The sequence below is a fragment of the Jaculus jaculus genome, chromosome 4 (assembly GCF_020740685.1).
Source record: "Jaculus jaculus isolate mJacJac1 chromosome 4, mJacJac1.mat.Y.cur, whole genome shotgun sequence".
In the NCBI taxonomy this organism is placed as follows: Eukaryota; Metazoa; Chordata; class Mammalia; order Rodentia; family Dipodidae; genus Jaculus; species Jaculus jaculus.
The window spans coordinates 20,749,782-20,769,072 of NC_059105.1; the positions used below are offsets into that span (position 1 = coordinate 20,749,782).

Below are 19,291 nucleotides of genomic sequence, written 5' to 3' on the forward strand. Positions count from 1 at the left end.
TAGCCACCATAATATCACCATGCTTCAAAGACACTCTGCAGAAAGGGAAGGGGAAATAGAAGAATCTGTGAGAACTTTCTCCTAGAGTAACTTGTCTACTGTCTGCCTCCTCCCCACAGAACCCACCTACAAGCCAGAGGCAGGGATCTGGACCCCTCCTTGAAATCTAGAAGTCCAGACCTCCCACCATCATGGAGCTTCTTAGAGATGTGGGGAAGGTTTAGTCCTCCATATTCCTAAATCCTCGATCTCAAGCTTAATTGTTGTGATTTAGATAACAGATGAGGCCTCCTTGGTCCCAGCAGACTCAGACCCCAGTCAGTCTCCAGGTCTGGACCCAGAAAGCCAGGTTGTTCTAGCTGACACACACTGGTTCTGGCCTTGGTCAAAGTCACAGGAAGAAGTAGAAACTAAATTGGAGCCTGGTCACCCTCATCTTGCCCTCAAGCCAGGGCAGTATCTTCTTCCATCACTGGGATCGTGTTCCTGCTTTGTCATCTGCCCAAGGTCACTTGTGGTCATCTTGCCCTTCTGCAAGCTGCCTGACATGACGAACTCTGAGCTGTGTCTTATTCTGTGGCTGGAAGAATTGAAGGTACTTCATTCACCTTCCTTCCTCCCTCCCTCCCTCCCTCCCTCCCTCCCTCCCTTGCTTCCTTCCTCTCTTTCTCTCTCTGCCTCTCCTTTCTTTCTCTCTCTCTCTTTCTCTCTCTGCCTCTCCTTTCTTTCTCTCTCTCTCTTTCTTTCTCTCCCTCCCTCGGTTACTCTCTCTAGCTCCTGACTTCCCCTGGCTTTCCTTGTTCATTTCAATCCCAAACAAAACTTTTCTCTCATTCTGTTTGTTCCTCTCTGCCACCCTCAATTTAGTTTCCCCATCAAATACACTGATGGCTGAAACCTGAAAACAAAGAATCCCTTTGAGTGGTAATTGCAGCAGGTCACTGCACTGGGGGAGGTCGGCTGCACATGGTTGATCATTCTGGGAATACTTGACGATAACAAGATCACAGAGCCATGCGATCGGTGCCACCACCACTCCTTCCTGGGAACTCATTTGGCTGCTCAGGTCTAGTGTCCCAGGTCAAAGCTCCTTGATGTTTGTGCTGAGAACACCTCGCCTCATTACACAAAATGCCCATGTTGGTTCACTTGGCTTTGATGGGCAAGTGTGCACTGTGGAGGACAGTGGTCAAGGGAGTAACCCTGTGGATTTGGAAGTGTGTGCGTCTACGATGCCGAGGGCCTTTGTGGCGGAGGGATAGCACAGAGCACCCAGCCTTCAGAGAGGAGAGGAGGGTCCGCAGACAGCTTCCATATCGAGACATGGCTGGTGAGGGGCTGCATCAGGAAGTCAAGCCATCACACCCCCAGCTCTTCTTTGTCACCACTTTCCATGGCGTCAGAGTAAAGGTTATTGATCATGTCTCCTCAGGGCACTGGCCAGGAGCCCAAAGACACTGAGCACACCCCATGGGCTCCTTGGAGTCCCTGAACAGGCAATGGCCCCTACCTCATCTAGGCCTCACAGAGATTTCTTCTTCCTGCCTTGGCATCACTGTGCAGCAAGACACACCCACACTAAGCCACACAGCTTGGTGAGAGAAAAACGTGTCCTTGGATTTGGTATCCTGTGAGCCTCACCCATTCTCTCAGCTTCCCTCAGTCTGTGTACCCTCATAGCCTCCTTCCTCTTTCTACAGAGTCCTGAACATACAGTTCTCTCCCTAGAAAAGGATGGATGGCTGACTCTAGGAAAGACTGTCTTTCCAAGCTGCAAAACTACCACCCCCACCCTCACACACTGTTCCAGTTTGGCTTCTGTTGTCATAACAGAAAACTCGAGACCAGGAAATTTGTAAAGAATAGACGTTTGCTTGGTACATGGTTTTGGAGGCTGGGAAGTCAAAGGCAGAGCGCTGGTCTATGTGTGGGCCAAAGACACTTCTCGTTGGGTTATGCCATGGAGCCATCGCAGGTGAGACCGGGCAAGCGACTGGCTTCAATGGTTGTCCTTTATAAAGCCACTGAAGATTTCCTGAGGGGGCACTGTTGACCTCCTCAAGCCCTAACTACTTCTCAAAGGCCCCACCTCCATATATCAGCCTGGCATGAACTTGAGGAATAAGTTTTCAATCTGTGGACCTTGGTGGGATGCAGTTGCACCACAGTAGACATGTGGCCTGCTAGAACCTGACCACTCTGCCATCTACACACTGGATCTTATTTCTCTCGCCTGGAACCTGGGCAGATGTAAAATTCCCTGCAGCACACTTATACAATGGGGTTCTACTCAGCGGTAAAGAAAAATGAAGTTATGAAATTTGCAGAAAAATGGATGGATCTGGAAAGGATTATACTAAGTGAGGTAACCCAGGCCCAGAAAGCCAAGCACCACATGTTCTCCCTCATGTGTGGATCCTAGCTACAGATGATTGGGCTTCTGCGTGAGAAGGAAAATACTTAGTAGCAGAGGCCAGTAAGTTAAAAAGGAGATATAAAGGGAAGAGAAAGGAAGGGAGGAGGGTACTTAATAGGTTGGTATTGTATATATGTAAGTACAATGATTGAGATGGGAAGGTACTATGACGGAGAATGGAATTTCAAAGGGGAAAGAGCGTGGGCGGGGAGGGAGGGTATTACCATGGGATATTTTTTATAATCATGGAAAATGTTAATAAAAATTGTGAAAAGGAAAAAAAAATCCCTGCAGCAAATAAAATGTGGGGAAAAGATGTCCTACCTGGAGTTCAGTCAGAAGAGATGCTGGGACATGGTAATTTCCACCTTGCTCACAGGAGCAGTCTGAAGCTGCAGTGAGAAGAATCCCTCTGCCCAGAGACTCCACTGTCATGTGAGAGCCCAAACCTTGGCCACCTTCACCGAGAGATGACAGGAAGGAGCCAGAAGCTGGCCTGGAGAGGGAGCTGTCCAGGTCACACCCGCTGCCACAACCCCATCTACGGCGCACACCAGTGAGTCACTGAGCCGGGTCCTCCGCGCTGAGCCCTTTCCTGATCCCACCACAGGAATTGCAGGTACAACAACTTTTGTCTTTTCAATTCTCTGCTATGAACCCATAACTAAGCTAGACAGCCTTTTTCCAAGCACCCCCTCAAGTGAAAATGCTAATTTCCCCTCAAATTATAACCTCGGGACAAATCAGAAGAACTCGGATGTCCCTTTAATTAATTAGGGATCTTGTTAGTAACTGATAGAAATAGAGGACAAACAAAAATGACGCTAGCCAGATTGGGGAGGTGGCTCAGTGCGTAAAGTGTTTGCGGGGCAAGAACGAAGACCTGGATTGGGGCTCCCAGCACCTTTGTAAGAAGCCAGGTTTGGTGGCGCTCATGTAATCCCAGTGCTGGGGAGATGCGGGCAGGAGGACCCTTGGGGCTTGCTGGCTGGCTTGTGGAGCTGAGCTGGTGAGCCCCAGTTCAGTGAGAGCCCCTGTCTCAAAGGAGAAGGAGGAGCTTCGTGAGGAAGACACCTGGCACGTGCGTGGCAGACAGACGGACAAGCAGAATCGCGGGAGCTGAAGCCGCTGGGCAAAACCCAGGGCCTCAGAGCAGGAGGGCTCATTGGGACCGCTCTGTACTCAGGGCCAGGGGAGGGCTCAGAGCCACTTCTGGAAACCTCTGACTTTGTTCTGCAGATGCGTCACCTGGACCTGCTTGGGAAGATCCGCCAGCGTCCGGGTCGCCTCTCTCAGCATAGCCATGCCAGCAGGAGAGCCTGGCTGCAACAAGGATGGCAGGAGACACGCAGTTCCCCACCTTCCAAATTCCCATTCGGGCTCAAGCAGACTGTGCGAAGATCCCTGACTGTTGGGAGTTCTTGAGAACATTTCTTTAAGCTTTTAACAATTTGTTTGCACACTGGAGAGGTGGCTCAGTGGTTAAAGGCACTTGTTTGCAAAGGCTGAAGGCCCGGGTTCAATTCCCCAGTACCCACGTAAAGCCAGTTGTACAGAGTGGCACACGTATCTGAAGTTCGTTTGCAGTGACAGGAGGCCCTGGCTTGCCCATATTTTTTCTTCCCTGCTTCTCTCTCTCTTTTTCTCTCTCCCTCCCTCCTTTTTTCTTCCTCCCAAATAAATAAATAAAATATTTTAAAAATTATGTGTATTATGTGCATGTTTGTGTATGTGTTTGTGTGTACGGGGGGCACGTACACATCATGGTGCTTCTGTGAAGGTCGGGTGTCCTTTCCACAGTATTTGAGGCAGAGTTCCTGGCTCACCAGAAGCTCAAACCATGACTGTGGAGGCCTTGGAGAAACAACCTCAGTGATGTCCTCATAGGGGATTAAAAAGTCCAAGCACACCTGGATGCCATTTCAAGGCAAGAGGTTCTGGCAATAAGATCGATTGCATCCCCTTCCCTGAGGCAGGCTTCCTCCCTCTGGACTCTCCCTCTGCTTTCCTATAAAGTAAAAGAAAGCAAAAAGACAGATAAGGTGGTCATTGAACCTATATTCAGTTAGACATACTTGTACGTGTTTCTTTAACCCAAGAGTGTCACTGTGATCACGAGGTCTGTGGGCAGGATGGAGCGGTTAAAAGCAAGGGCTCTGGCACTGGCTCCACCCTACAGGTGCCAACTGTGGGACCCTGGGCAACGAACTCACTTCCCTGTACCCAACTTTCTCCCTGTGAAACAGTAATGAGAATAATAAGATAACTCTAGAGGCCAGCAGGGGCCTACAGAGTGAGTTCCAAGTCAGTCTGGCTACAGTGAAACTCTGCCTCAAGGACAGCAATAAAAGCTTCCATTCCCTTCCCCACCTCTCCTTGCAAATAAATGCTAAATAAAAATATTTTTTTAAAAAAACAGACTGGAAGATGCACAAGGGGCACATGCATCAGGAGTTTGTTTGCAGTGGCTGGAGGTCCTGGCGTGCCCTTTGTCTCTCTGTCTGTCTCTCTTCTATCTATCTCTCTGCTTGCAAATAAATATATATATATTTTTAAGTTAAAAGAAAAACAGGTTGAAGAGATCGCTCAGTGGTTTACGGGATGGCTTGCAAAGCCTGATAGCTGGAGTTTGATTTCCAGTAACCACATGTGTCTGGAGTTTATTTGCAAAGCACAAAGGCCCTAGTATGCAAATTCTCTCTCTCTCTCTTTCTGCTTCTAAATAAATAGTAAATAAAAAGATTTTAAATATTATTTTTTTGCAAACACAGAGAAAAACAGAGAGGGAGAGAGGGACAGAGAAGGAATGGACATGCCAGGAGCTTCAGATGCATGTGCCACTTTGTGCATCTGGATTTATTTGGACACTGAGGAATCGAATCTGGGCTGTCAGGCATTGTGAGCAAGCGCCTTAACTGCTTCAGCACTAAAAATATTTTTAAATATTTTTTTTGTTCGTTTTTTATTTATTTATTTGAGAGTGACAGACACAGAGAGAAAGACAGATAGAGGGAGAGAGAGAGAATGGGCGCGCCAGGGCTTCCAGCCTCTGCAAACGAACTCCAGACACGTGCGCCCCCTTGTGCATCTGGCTAAAGTGGGACCTGGGGAACCGAGCCTCGAACCGGGGTCCTTAGGCTTCACAGGCAAGCGCTTAACCGCTAAGCCATCTCTCCAGCCCTAAAAATATTTTTAAAAGAGAGACTAACTCCAAACTCTGAGCAGTGGTTTGAGGATTGAGCTAAGCTATGTTCCTGGCCCACAGTAAGTGCTCCATGAATGACAGTACTTGTTGTTGCTAAAATATTAATTACTCAGTTGTATTATTCAAATTGTTCATTATTCATTATTCATGCACTTGCATTTTTTTTTCTTTTTTTGTTGAGAAAGGGTGTCAATATCTACCCTGGTCTGGACTCACACTCATGATTTCTCATGCCTCAGTCTCCCAAATGCTGCAAGTGCTGGGGCAACACGGATTACTAACACTCCTGACTACCATAGTTACTAGTATGTGAGTATTACTATTTGGAAAGGGTGACAAAAGGTTAGTAACTGCATTTTAGATACTTAACTACAGTTTTTGAGTAGTTCATTAAATGCGATTTCTTTTTAAAAAATAATTAATTATTCATTTTGTGTGTGCGTATGGATGTGTGTGCGTGTGCATGCTGAGGACATGTCAAGGCACAACTTCCTGCCATCTCATGTGAGGCAGGCTTTCTCTCTTTCTTGGACGTTACTCCACAGCAGTTTGTCTTCTCGTGCTTGCTGAGAGCTCCCGGAACGTTCTCCTGTCTCCCCTCCTGGCCGTCAGCATGTTGGGATTACAGAAAGACTCTGAGCAGTGAGGCTTCTCCCCAGCCCTCAATTTGCTTTTATAACAGAAAAAGAAAGCTGGCTGGATGGGAAGGGAGAGGCAGAGACAGGACCAGGTAGGGGAAACTTTCTGGCAGTAGCTGTGTCTCTAGGCAGAGTGATAAATCTGGGGTGGCCTGTGATGCGTCTCAGAACAGCATGGCTGTGACTCACCCTCCCTGTATAGTTTTATCATCCCCAAATTGAAATCTGTATGTTGCTGAAGAAATATTATCAGCAATTACACACGGTTGCTTCCTGGCAAAGTAGTTAGGAACTCCAGTAAATGTTGTCATTTCCCAAATGCTTAGCTCTGGACTATGACCCTTGAGACACAGTTCTTGACTCCAAAGTGACACAGCCTTTAAGGTGGGTGGCATTCCAAATCAGAACACCCTGACTCTACCATACGTGCATTCCTGGCAATTTTCCACTGTCTTCCTTCCTCAAAGGGGCTGCTGTAGGAGAAGCATGACAAGATGCACAAGGAGGTCTGGGCAGGGGATGGACACAGAGATCTTGCTCCTTCACAATAAAGGAAGACATGGTTGATAAAAACAACAAGAAAGAGTGGTGGCCGGGCGTGGTGGTGCACACCTGTAATCCCAGCACTCGGGAGGCAGAGGTAGGAGGATCACCGTGAGTTCGAGGCCACCCTGAGAATACATAGTGAATTCCAGGTCAGCCTGAGCCAGAGGGAGACCCTACCTCGAAAAACCAAAAAAAAAAAAAAAAAAAAAAAAGAAAGAGTGGTGGATCTGGCTACATAATCATTTAAACCTTTCTCTGTTCTTCAGCGAAAGGAAAGGGCAAATTGAACTCTTGGTGAATTACTTGTGGCGTGTCAACTTCAAGAGAAGACATATAAAGGAATGTGACAACAATAAAAGAAACACACAGGTGTTTGATAGCACAGTGGAGGCGCCTCCTCTCAAAAGTCCTTCCTAGGACTGGAGAGATGGCTTAGCGGTTAAGCGCTTGCCTGTGAAGCCTAAGGACCCCGGTTCGAGGCTCAGTTCCCCAGGTCCCACGTTAGCCAGATGCACAAGGGGGCGCACGCGTCTGGAGTTCATTTGCAGAGGCTGGAAGCCCTGGCGCACCCATTCTCTCTCTCTCCCTCTATCTGTCTTTCTCTCTGTGTCTGTGGCTCTCAAATAAATAAATAAAAAATTTTTAAAAAAAAGTCCTTCCTGGGAAACTCTCCACCGGGCTGGCCTCTCGGCTGTGTCCCTTCCTGACCTTTCCTGCAGAAAGAGGTGCACTCAGGGGCTCAGTTCTCCTGCCTCCTTTGTTGTGGAGTGACCCCTGAGCTCCTTCATGCTGAGTGTCATGCAGTGTCCACCTCAGAAAGATCTGTCTCCACTGTCCAGCTGTCCATCTGGGTGGCTGTCAGTTTAGCTGGCAGTACCTGGGACAGGGCTGGGGTATTGTTGAATTCCTAATTCCAACTCAAAGGCCCATCTATCTCTCATGGGGCCATGTATCATCTATCTGCACCTTCATCATGACGTTTGGCCCCACTGGTTCCTCTCTGATCTTCCTGTAGTTTCTCTATGGACAGAGCAAAACAAAAAGAAAGAAAACTATTAGACACCAGCCTCTTCAGTGACAGTAGCCACACATGGAGATAATGCCAAGTGGATTGGTTATCAAATAAATCCATGTAAAAATAAATACGAAAGACTTTTCCCTCTTGCTCACTCTCAAGGGTACCAGGGGAGCAAGGGGTGCATTCGCAGCTTTGGTGTGAGCCTGTCCCTGCTCCTTCAAGGAGCAGCCATGCCTACTGGATCTGCTTAGGCCTGGTTCCTTCTGCCTCATGATCTTGCTTTCTGGACTTCTCCTGAACCAAGCCTCACGTACAAGCATTCCCTGACAGCATGCTTGGTAGTCGGAAACTTTCTAAACTGCAAAATGTCCAACAGAAAAGGGAGGACTCTACATGATGAACGGACAAGCCACAGGATGGAGCACAAGAAGTGCACAAAACACGGTTCTTCCATAATATAACGTCAAACAAACAAAGAGAATACAACATTGCCAGCAAAGGGAAAATCTCATCCTACTGTTAGATTTGGAAGGAGGTACATACAGGCTCTAACTAGCAGATTTATATCTTAGAGGATAGGTTGAGAATAATTGTTATTTTTCCAGCTGCATTTTTATTTACTCTCCACATTATACGTGAGCATGTTGTTAAAAAAAAATCACCATAGGAAGGTGGAGAGCTAATCGGTTACCGAATAAATTTGTAAGCACAAAAGGTGAGTTGCTAGGGCTGGAGAGATGGCTTAGCCATCACAGAGCTTGCCTGCAAAGCCAAAGGACCCAGGTTGGACTCCCCAGGACCCACAGAAGCCAAAAGATGCACCACGGTGTGCACGCATCTGGAATTCATTTGCAGTGGCTGGAGGCCCTGGCACGCCCATTCTCTCTCTCTCTCTCTCTCCCTGCCTATTTCTGTATCTCTTTCTCACATAAATAAATAAAAATAAAATATTTAATTTTAAAAAGGTGAGTCGTTGGCCCAGGTTAGTTTCTTAGGCCTGCCAGAAAGCGGGGGCGGGGGGGGGGGGGACGCCTTGGGGGAGGGGGTCCTGCAGATTGTCCTGCCCTGATCCTCCCTCCGCTGCCTTTCCGTGACCAAGCGCTGCGTGCATATTCGCACACTCAATTCTGTCTCCGTGCAGGTCAGGATCCACCTTCTAGAAGCTTCCGTGACACCTTTCCCTTACTTACAACCCCACCCTCTCGTCAAGGGCTCACACCACTGCTCGGTCTCGTCGGGTCCATGCAACAACCGGCCTAGGGAGCTCCTCCTCGGAGCGCAGAACCCAGCACAGATGGTCCCCAGACGGCCAGAAGAGGGCGCTGTGAGGCAAGACGGGAGCGTGCCCTGTGAGGTCCGCTGGGCAGCCGGGCATGATAGCGCCCTAGAGCCCGTTCCTGCAAAGAGCGCCCGCCTCAGTTCTGCACCAGCTCTCGGCAAGCTAAACAGAGGGAGCTCTGAGTCCCCCACGCTGTCCTCCATCAGCGTTTGGCTCCGGGCTGACAAACTGTTGCTTTGCAGACTCTCACTGTGTTTCAGCGCACTGGGGCTGCTGTCCTTGTCTTGCTCCTGCCCTTGGGGACTTGGGGCCTGCTTCTCACTCACTGTGTGTGACCATCGGTAGGTTATGAAGGAGGACCCTGAGTCCCTAGGCCAGGAGCTTACTGGCTCTGGGGCCAGTACCTTGGACCCTAGAGATGCTTGCAGGACCTCCGTTATGACCAACACTGGAGCACTCAGCTCTGGGCAAAGGCTCTCTTCTTAGCACCTCATGCTTCATTTATACCCAGACCCAAGTCACTTTGGCAGAAATCTAGTCGGTCTCCCACTGGAAGTCCCGATGCCCACCATCTGTCCGGCTCCATGCCAGTCTCCTGCATTCATTTTCACCGTACACCAGCTCAGGACTTCGCCCTCCCCATGTCCACAGCTTCTCTGGACAGTTGAGCAGCTTATGCGACGCACAGCCCCGGGCATGGCTGTCCGTCCTTCCCCTGAGCAGCGAGGCAAAGCCAGAATGGCCACGATGGCACAGAGAGAAAGACAGATAGAGGGAGAGAGAGAATGGGCATGCCAGGGCTTCCAGCCTCTGCAAACGAACTCCAGACGCGTGCGCCCCCTTGTGCATCTGGCTAACGTGGGACCTGGGGAACCGAGCCTCGAACCGGGGTCCTTAGGCTTCACAGGCAAGCGCTTAACCGCTAAGCCATCTCTCCAGCCCCAACCCGCAGTTCTTTATATGCAAAATGGAAAAGGTCTCAGAGTCTCTCTGAACCTCACTTTCCTCAAGTGTAACGTGAGGAGCTCACCACAGGGGTCAGCCATGGGGACATGCTGAGCTGCACGATGCACTGGCTCTGGAGCCCGTGGCCCGGCCCTCTCTGCCCTGCTCCAGCGGGCTCCAGAGGGGGTCCTGATGCCACTAGCCATGCCTCGGGACTTGAGAGCCACCTCTATCCTTGCCCGTTGTGGTCTTAAACCCACTGCTGTTCTCGCATCCCCCTTCCACCTTCGTAGGGAGTCTTTCTTTCTGAAGATCCAATGACAGAAATTTGCCTTTCTGGCACAGGACCTTCGCCGTGGTTCCGCCTTCTGGGGCAAACACCAAATGTGCTTTCGCACAGCGGGCAGGAGTGAGGGTTCACTGTGGAGCTCCAGAGCACAGCCCGCTGGAGGAAGAGAGGCCTCAAAGGTATTATAGCTGGAAATCTGTATGGGAACCACCCACCGGCCATATTTGTGCTTGTTATGTAAATTCCAGTGGCTTGATGGTCAGTGGATGAAGGAAGGTTTGTTGGGCAGATGCCTCTTGGTGCCCTGCTGCCATCTATGTGTCTCTGCCTCCCCCGACTTTTGCCATCAGTCACCTCACATGGCCAACTCCAAGGCCAGTCTCCCAGTCGTCCAGTACTGTACTCAGACACCACAGCAGAAAGTAAGGCTGGAAGTGAGGCGACTCCCAAACCTCCATGTTAGTTGGGGAGAATGCTGAGCTCCACGATTCCCTCAGCTGCTCTGCGGTGGCCCACCCAGGGGAGCCAGTCTTCAGGGCATGCAGGGGCCTCCTGCGCACAGCTGGGAGCAACCTGCATACGGGAGCTTAGCCAGCAGGCCAGATGCCCTTGCTGCCATGTTTTAACCCACCGTGAAGCCCTGGAGTCACTGACACCTTCAGTAAGAACAATGCCATCGCTGTGCACTGACAGAGATTGCTCTGACTACCTGTGGAGGGGGAATGGGTCGGAGAAGGGCCAGAGGCCCTGGGGACCAGCTGGGAAACCCGCAATGTCTCCAGTGGAGGATGTGGCTGCAGCAGAGACAGGAGATATGTGACCAGGGAAACAGCTGCGGCCTGTTGAGCACCTTCGCACACTGAAGGGAACCCTGGCAGGATCCGTGAGAAGAGAGAGAGGAGGAAGAGGAGAAGACGACCACTCATGAAGCCACCCCGCCCAGCCTTCACCCCTGCCACCCCACCCAAATGACCAAGTGGGCTGCCTTTACTGTCCACTTGGCCAGGACTACGTCTGCAGTGATCACCAATCAAGGCCCTTCGCAATTAGCAGGAACTGTAGTCGTGTGAAGGTAGATCACAGGGAACTGTTGGTGCCAGAGCTCTCTGAGATGACTCACGTCGCTTCTCTGAATTGACAGCAGACCATCTCCAGGCAGAAGAAACCACATCCGGAGAGGATGTGACAGAACCCAGAAAAGACGAGCCACAAGAATAACCATAGTGACAACCGTGCAGCTTGGAGGCTGTCAACAAGAGCTGCTGTGCCAACATCACAGAGATGACAAGGGTCTCTTCTGGAGTCTTCCATAAAGAATATGTAGATGGGGAACCATTCCCCGGGGGTTGAGTGTAAATCCCAGATTCTCTTTGAACAGTATGGTGTGAGAGATGCTTGGTGAAGAGGCAAGTCATCCGAACTGTTGCTTCCAGCTTTTTATTGTGAGACAGCTGTAGATTAACATGCAACTGTATGAGCAAGGCAGAGATGCGTGCACCTTCCTGACTCCCTCTGACAGTAACATGGTACACAGCTAAAGTCTAACTTCACAGCAGGAAATTGGCATTGATACAATGGTTCTGATATTTAAAATTTTTTAATGTATTTTTATTTATTTATTTGAGAGAGAGAGAGAATGGGCAGGTCAGGGCCTCTAGCCAGTGCAGATGAACTCCAGATGCATGCATCCCCTTGTGCATCTGGCTTATGTGGGTCCTGGAGAGTCAAACAGGGATCCTTTGGCTTTGCAGGCAAATGCCTTAATGGCTAAACCATCTCTCCAGCCCCAGTTCTGATATTTTTATACCTGTAGATAATGTATTTTCATCATCATACCCCACTATTACCTCCTCTCAATCCCCTTCCCCATCTTGCTCTGTTGAACATTTTCTTCTTCTCTTCTAGTCCCTCTTCTGCTTTGACATCTTGTGTCTTTCCTTTGTGTGGGTGATGAGCTGTGCTTAATTAGAGTGGGGTGTCACTTACCGGAGAGTGTGGGTCTTGCCAGTGGCCGTACCACTGCATAGAACGTCTCCCACTTCCCCAGCCACCATTAACTGCGCATGATACTGATAAGAGAAATGGGGCCTTACACCTTCAGACATATATTGTCAGGTTGAAAATACTAAACCATATCTTGAAAAAGAATCTAAAGTTAAATTGCAATAAAATTCAAAAGGGAGGGAACCCCTTTGCATTCATGCTAGCAAGATGCACAGATTAATACAATGAGCATGCTCACACTTAGGAGCAAAGCGCTGTGGGTGGGGCATGGGGTGCACATCTGTAATCCCAGCACTTGGGCAGTGCAGGAGTGCAAGGCCTGCTTCAGCTAAACAGGAAGTTCAAGGCAGAAATAAGATGATCTCTGAAAGTTTGATGACAGGCTGGGTTACATAAGGACCTGTCTCTAAGGGAAGAAAGAAAGAAAGAAAGAAAGAAAGAAAGGAAGGAAGGAAGGAAGGAAGGAAGGAAGGAAGGAAGGAAGGAAGGAAGGAAGGAAGGAAGGGAGGGAGGGAGAGAGAGAGAAAGAAAAGGGGGACAAACATGGGGTGGCCCTTGGGAATTTTTGATGGCCTATAGAGTTAGGACTGAAGTTGCTGCAAGGCTGGCATATTCAGAGCTTTGTGGGCACTGTTGGAGAAGTCTGCTGTGAGGAATTATCCTTTGGTAAGGCCTTTCTCATGCCCTGCATCATTACTTCCACCTCAGGGAACTCACCACCTCCCGCCAATAGCACATCCTAAATTTCTTGTGTCTTTATACCAATTCATTCATTCATTCATTCATTCAATAAAGCCGGTAGGAAAGAAGGTGGGAACAATAATCGTCCTAAGCCTCCTCTCCCATGTTGTTTCCGTGTAATTTCCCAGTTTGGGACCCATCCTCTTCCCAGAGAAGCCGAGCTTCCAGGGCAATCTCCAGCAGTGGTTTTCTTCCCAGTAGTGGGTTCTCTGCCCCACGGACCCCATCCTCCCGACAGACCCATCTAATCATGCCATATTCATGCTCAGACAACTTCCCTTCTTTCTGTCACCCCAGCCACCTCCGCCCAGTAACAGACCTAAGCTCCTTGCAGCCTGGGCTCCACCCCAGCCCCTCCCCCATCCCGTCACTCTTCCACCGTCCTTACCGCCCGCAAGCTGGCTCTGCTGCGCACTTCTGGGCCCTGAGTGAGCTCTCTTTGGGCTTTGCTGCCAGCTTACATGTAGCCCTGCTTACTAACCTTCTAGTCTAGACATGACCTCCTCCACTGAGTGAAATAGAGAGAATTCCACTTAGTGGAGACTTCATGTACTTGGAGATGGACAAATAGCTATTTATTGACTGGGCTAATGTGCCGTCACTCTGCTTATCCTGAGCAGATGCATGCGTCCACGTCAGCAATCTTGTCTATTACTGAACTGGTGCTGTTACAGGGGGGCCAAGGGGGCTCCTGCGGGGGGGCGGGGGGTGCTTTCAACATTGTATGTTTTGTTACATATTTTTCTTTTGTTTTTTTGCTGAAATAAAGGTCATGGCTGGGCTGGAGAGAGGGTTTAGCAGGTGCTTTCCTGCAAGCCAAAGGACCCAGGTTTGATTGCCCAGGACCCATGTAAGCCAGATGCACAAGGTGGGCAGGCATCTGGAGTTTGTTTGCAGTGGTTGCAGGCCCTGGTTGAGCCCATTCCTTCCATCTGCCTCTATCTCTCAACAAACTAAAATTTTAAAATTCTTTTTAAAAGTCATTGCTAAAATTTTTGACCTTGCTGAGGGTGTGGCTCTGGGGTAAAGTGGTTGCCTTATAGGCTGAGTCTGAGCCCCAGGACCCGCGTAAAATGACCAGCATGATAGCGCACGCCTCTGTTCCCAGCAGTGGGGAGGTGGAGGCAGGAAGAGCCCTGAGCTCACTCAGCCAATCTAGTCTAATTGGTGAACCAGGCCAACAAGCCTGTCTCGAGGTGGTTCTCTGGCCTCCACAAACGTGCACACACACACGCACACAAGTACCTGCACATATAATCACACCTCCAAACACACACAAGCACATATAAGGAAAACATTGATAATTACAAAAGTATAAAGAGGAGTATATCACAGTACCAAAATTACTGTTGTGAGATTTGGGCACATGTCTTCATTTTCCCCCACTAATCTAATATGACACACACACACTGTAAATTCTTGTGGTTTTTTTTTTTTTCCTACTTTGTGTGTGTGTGTGTGTGTGTGTGTGTGTGTGTGTGTGTGTGTGAATTAAGCTTTGGGCACAAATTGTTCCACTGACATTCAAAGAGCTTGTGAACTTACATTCTCCTGTCATTGTGAGAACCTGTGTGGCTGGCTCAGCATGTGCTTACCAATGCCAGGGCTCATTATTAATTGAACTGTAAAGCAAGTCGTTCCTTCATCTCTCCTTGACTCTCCTCAATGCAGCTTTTATTGTCATTTCTTCACAAGGTGCTATAATTCATCAATTTGAAATTTCTAAGCTTTTTTTTCCTGCTTACTTACTACAATAGTATAGTTTTTCTTATTGTATCCTTATGAGCTGTTTATTTATCAACATTTAAATCCATTCTTTTAATATTATTTATTTATTTATTTACATATTTGCAGCCAGAGAGAGACACACACATATACACGCACAGAGAAAGAGAGAGAGAGAGAGAGGGAGGGACGGAGAGGGAGAAGGAGAGAGAGAGAGAAAGAGAGAGAGAGAGAGAAATGAATAAGTGCACCAGGGCCTCCAGCCACTGGAAACAAACATGTACTACTGTGCATCTGAATTTATACGGATACTGGACAATCAAACAGGGATCATTAGGTTTTGCAGGCAAGAGCCTTAATCCCTGAGCAATCTCCCAGCCCTAAATCCATTCATAGTATTGATTATCAGGGATTTTTTTCTTGCCTGTTATTTGCTTCTTGTTTATCTTGTTCTGGGGGGGGGGGGGCATGCATAAGCATGTGTGAGCACCCACGCCAATCTAACTTTTCTGTTTCTTTGCCTTATGTTGTTCTCAAGCTTAAAATGTCCTTACTACTCCATCCACCAGCCAAGAATTATTCTCTTTTATACTTTGATTTAAATAGTAGCCCTCATCCATCTGCTATTTATTTTCATGCACAGGAGGGTTTAGAAATGGATTGTTTCCATATAGTATCTGGCCAATTGTTGGTGCGCATTTGATTGAGAAACCTTTCATTGGCTCATTCATCAGGTGCCACATTTAACTGCTGCTGAATGTTGGCCGGTTGTCCACACGTAGCTCAGCTCTCATTGCTTTCTGGAGCCTTCTTATGCCAGTGACATTCAGGACCACTCCTGGGGCTTCTCACACCCAGAAAGTTCTCGTTCAATGCAAGCGCATCCCCAAGTGATTCTGGAGGAGCAAATGGCTTTCAGATAGCCAAGAAAGCTCTGCGAGAAGAGAAATGAAGGGGGGCGTGCTCCACCAGATTGCATAGCAAGAGGCAAATCTGGAACCAGTGGTCCAGAATCGCCCGGGTGTGGTGTATGTGCGTGCATGCACTGCTATGTGAGGGTCAGAGGTTGGTAATGGAAGTCTCCCTCTACCATGCTCCACTTGTGTGCTTTTTAATTTTTTATTTGGTTTTGGGTTTCTTGAGGTAGGGTCTCACTCTAGCCCAGGCTGACCTGGAACTCACTATGTAAGTCTCAGGGTGGCCTCGAACTCACGGCGATCTTCTTACCTCTGCCTCCCGAGTGCTGGGATCACAGGCGTGTGCCCCACACCCAGCGTCACTTTGTCTTTAGGACGCAGGGTCCTCCATGGAACCTGGAGCTCACTGATTAGGCCAGACAATCCAGCCAGCAGGCCTGGAGCCCCCAAACTCCCCACTCCAGGACTCGGACCACAGACCTGTGCTGCCCACCTGGCATTTGACCTGGGTACTGGGTGTGCTTGTGGTTGCACAGCAAGCCTTTGGCCCATTGAGCCAGCTGCCTCAGCCCCAATCTTAAAACTACTAATATTGACTTTCAGATCACACATTACAGTTCACTCCGCAATTTTACCCATGTATAGGTAGGTTACAGAATGGTTATGAAAGGATGAAAGAGCCTGTGTTGTTCGAAGAGGCCTTCCTGGAGGCAGAGGCAGAGAGCCGACGCTGGTGGCCAGATGACATTAACAAACTCGTTGGAGGCCACCAGAGGCGCAGAGCTGAGCAAAAGGAGCCAGGCCCCAGGATAAGCTGAGCCACAGAGGTGAAGGCTGGCAAGGGTGAGGTGGGGGACTGGGAGGCAAGTCCACGGGGACACCCTGGAGTTCTCTGCGGTCAGCCTCTTGACTCACACCCAGTGATCAAGTTGGTGGGGCTGTTTGCGTCACCCATCTCCACGTTAGGTGTCCTCTCTGTGGGGTCCAGGGGAAACTGGAGCGCCTTTCATCAGCCTGGTGTGCTTGCCAGTCCTCGGGCCTCTTTTCTGACTTGGTTTTAATACATCTGTGTGCTTTAGAAATAAGTCATGTATCTGCTTGTGCGTCATGGTGGTGCTGGACAAGCAATGCCATTGGCGCACAGCGAGGTGCCAAGCCATCGGCCTCTGCACGTGAGCTCAGAATGGAGTCACAGGCAGCTTTGTGTGACAGAGTCACCCAGAGAAAGTATGGCACAAAAGCCACCGTTCCACACAACACGGGGTCACTTAGAGCAGGGCACAGCCGGAGCTCCGCACAGGAGTTCTGCCAGCGAAAAAGGTGACAGTCTGACGACCAAAGGGAGCGAATGTGTCTCTCCCTAGGACCCTCCTCCCCTCCCCCACCAGGGCGCCAGTGTGGTCACGGCGCCTCTTCCGCACTGGCCATCGCTTCATGCCCTTTCTCACACGGTTGTCTGGGAAATGACCACCCCTGACACCAGACCCCTCGGGGCACACACCTGGCTGCTAACTCTGATTGCTGTCAACACACAAGTCCCCATGGACCCGTCACAATGAATCCGGGCGCAGTAATCCCTGTGCCAGCTGGAAATCTCCCTCTGCGGTAGGCGACAAGATCGCCATCTTGTTCCTACCCTTGCCAGCCTTTCTGCTTTACCTCTCTTCACCCCTTCTCCCCTCCATCTAACCAATGACATAGTTGTTTGCGTGGGACATAACTACGAATGTGCCCCTGAGTATGAAAAGTCTCTTTCAAGTTGCTCACATGGCAAAACCATTTCTTGGACTCGGCCACTTTTCTATCTCACACCGCAGGCTCTGCAAGCTCCGGGCTGGCAGGGACAGGTGTTCTGTTGGGTCAGCATTGACTGTTCAGCCTCCACACAGGCTGGTTCTCTACCCATCACCTGTGAGCTCGAATGCCTGATGCAATCTGTCTCCAGTGCCCAGCACAATGCCTAGGAAAAAACCCTTCAAGTATGTTGAAATGAGAGAGGGGTTCTCACACTCACCCCCAATCTCACTGACTCCTCTTACCTAACCTTGGTTTCTCACCTCTGCCTTCCAGAGGCTTCCCCCACAGCCCAGCCTCCACCTCTGCATGCATCACTCAACGTTCTGGCTCCACGACGCAGGAGTGTGTTTTCTTCAAACATTTCTCACCCAGCTGTGTGTCTACGGTGGAGGCTCGGAGCACTGAGGGCTCCAGTGGGACCACACATGCACACATACCTATGGGCTTGGGAAAAATGGTGTCCCAACCTTGTGTTTCAGTGACCTCGCTTGCCAGAGTGCAAACACAGTGCCCTCATCCTAAACAAAATGACATCGTGGGCACAGGTCATTCAGCCCAGATCAACAACCCGTAGTGACATTTATATGACCAATGTTCAGTTCCAAGGTTTTGAGTTCCTAAAGCACTGCAGGGGAAAGATGTAAGGTATCATCTGCTTTCAGGAGAGCTGGGTGTGCCTCTGGCAAAGCCAAGATTCCTTCAACTTGAACAAGGGCATCTATTGTACTGGTAGCAGTCATTTCTGCCCACTGAGCTCACATAGCCATCCCAAGGGGAGACTTTGGATCTACCAGCAGCAGAATCTACCACAGACAATGATTCAGGGAGGACCTACAAAGTAAATGCACCCCTGATGCTGTAATGTTGGGTCCTTCATGCTGTTTGTACAAGGCTTTAGTTTCCTCTGGCTTCATTCAACCTGAGCTGGGACATGCCAGCTCAATGACATACTCTTCTCGTGGGTAGCTTTGCCTGGGATTGTCCCCCCAACTCCAGCCAGAACTTTGGGGCTCTTCCCTGTCCTTGCTCCTTCTATAGGCATCAAGATTTTGAGGTTCTCCCTGAACCCTCCTGTCTCTCTCTTCTACCCTGCACGACAGTTCTTTCAATGTGTGTCATGTGCATGCGTCCCACCCTGGCTCCTGCTTCTCAGAGGCCTCACACTGATGCCCCATCTTTGCCCCACCTCCTGGAGCTCAGGTTATCATCAGCATAAGAACGCTACCTTCCTTCAGGATCCCAGATTGCATAAGACACTGGGATCTAAGACAGGAACATGTGTTCATCTGGAACAGAGGCCTCCTGTGTGCTAGCTGTCCTTATTCCTGGACCAATCCACTGGCCACCTCATCTCCCAAAAGGAGAGGTTAACAAAACCCAGACTTCAAAGTTCAATGGATAAATTTTTCTAACTAGCAAGGCTCTTCCATCTCTCCTTCTTTTCCCATTTTCTGTAACTCGATCCACCCACATCTGGGGAAAGTCCAAGGAGAATCCACCTTGTGGACTCTGCCAATGAAAGGGTGCCTCTACTGCCCCTACGAGTCACATAGACTTATTTGCCTATAGGGGATGGCAACGATGGTCAGCTCCTGACCTGCTTAATGGAGCCCACATGGAGACAGAAACAAGCAAGCATCCAAGGAGGCAGAAAACAAATCCAGCGAGAGCACCAGGAGCTTCCAATGTGCCTAGATACACAGATAGGAAGGGGACAAAGCAAATGGGTTTTAATCTCTGCTTTGGCTTCCTGAATATTCTTAATTTCCCG

At 49.4% G+C, this 19,291-nt stretch overlaps 1 long non-coding RNA gene across 1 annotated transcript; it reads left to right on the forward strand.

Moving 5' to 3' along the window:
- Positions 1–472: 472 nt before the first annotated feature.
- Positions 473–3,868, forward strand: LOC123460031. Its single transcript, XR_006636741.1, has 3 exons — positions 473–595; positions 2,796–3,035; positions 3,656–3,868. It is a non-coding gene; the product is annotated as an uncharacterized LOC123460031 (long non-coding RNA).
- The last annotated feature ends 15,423 nt before the right edge of the window (positions 3,869–19,291 follow it).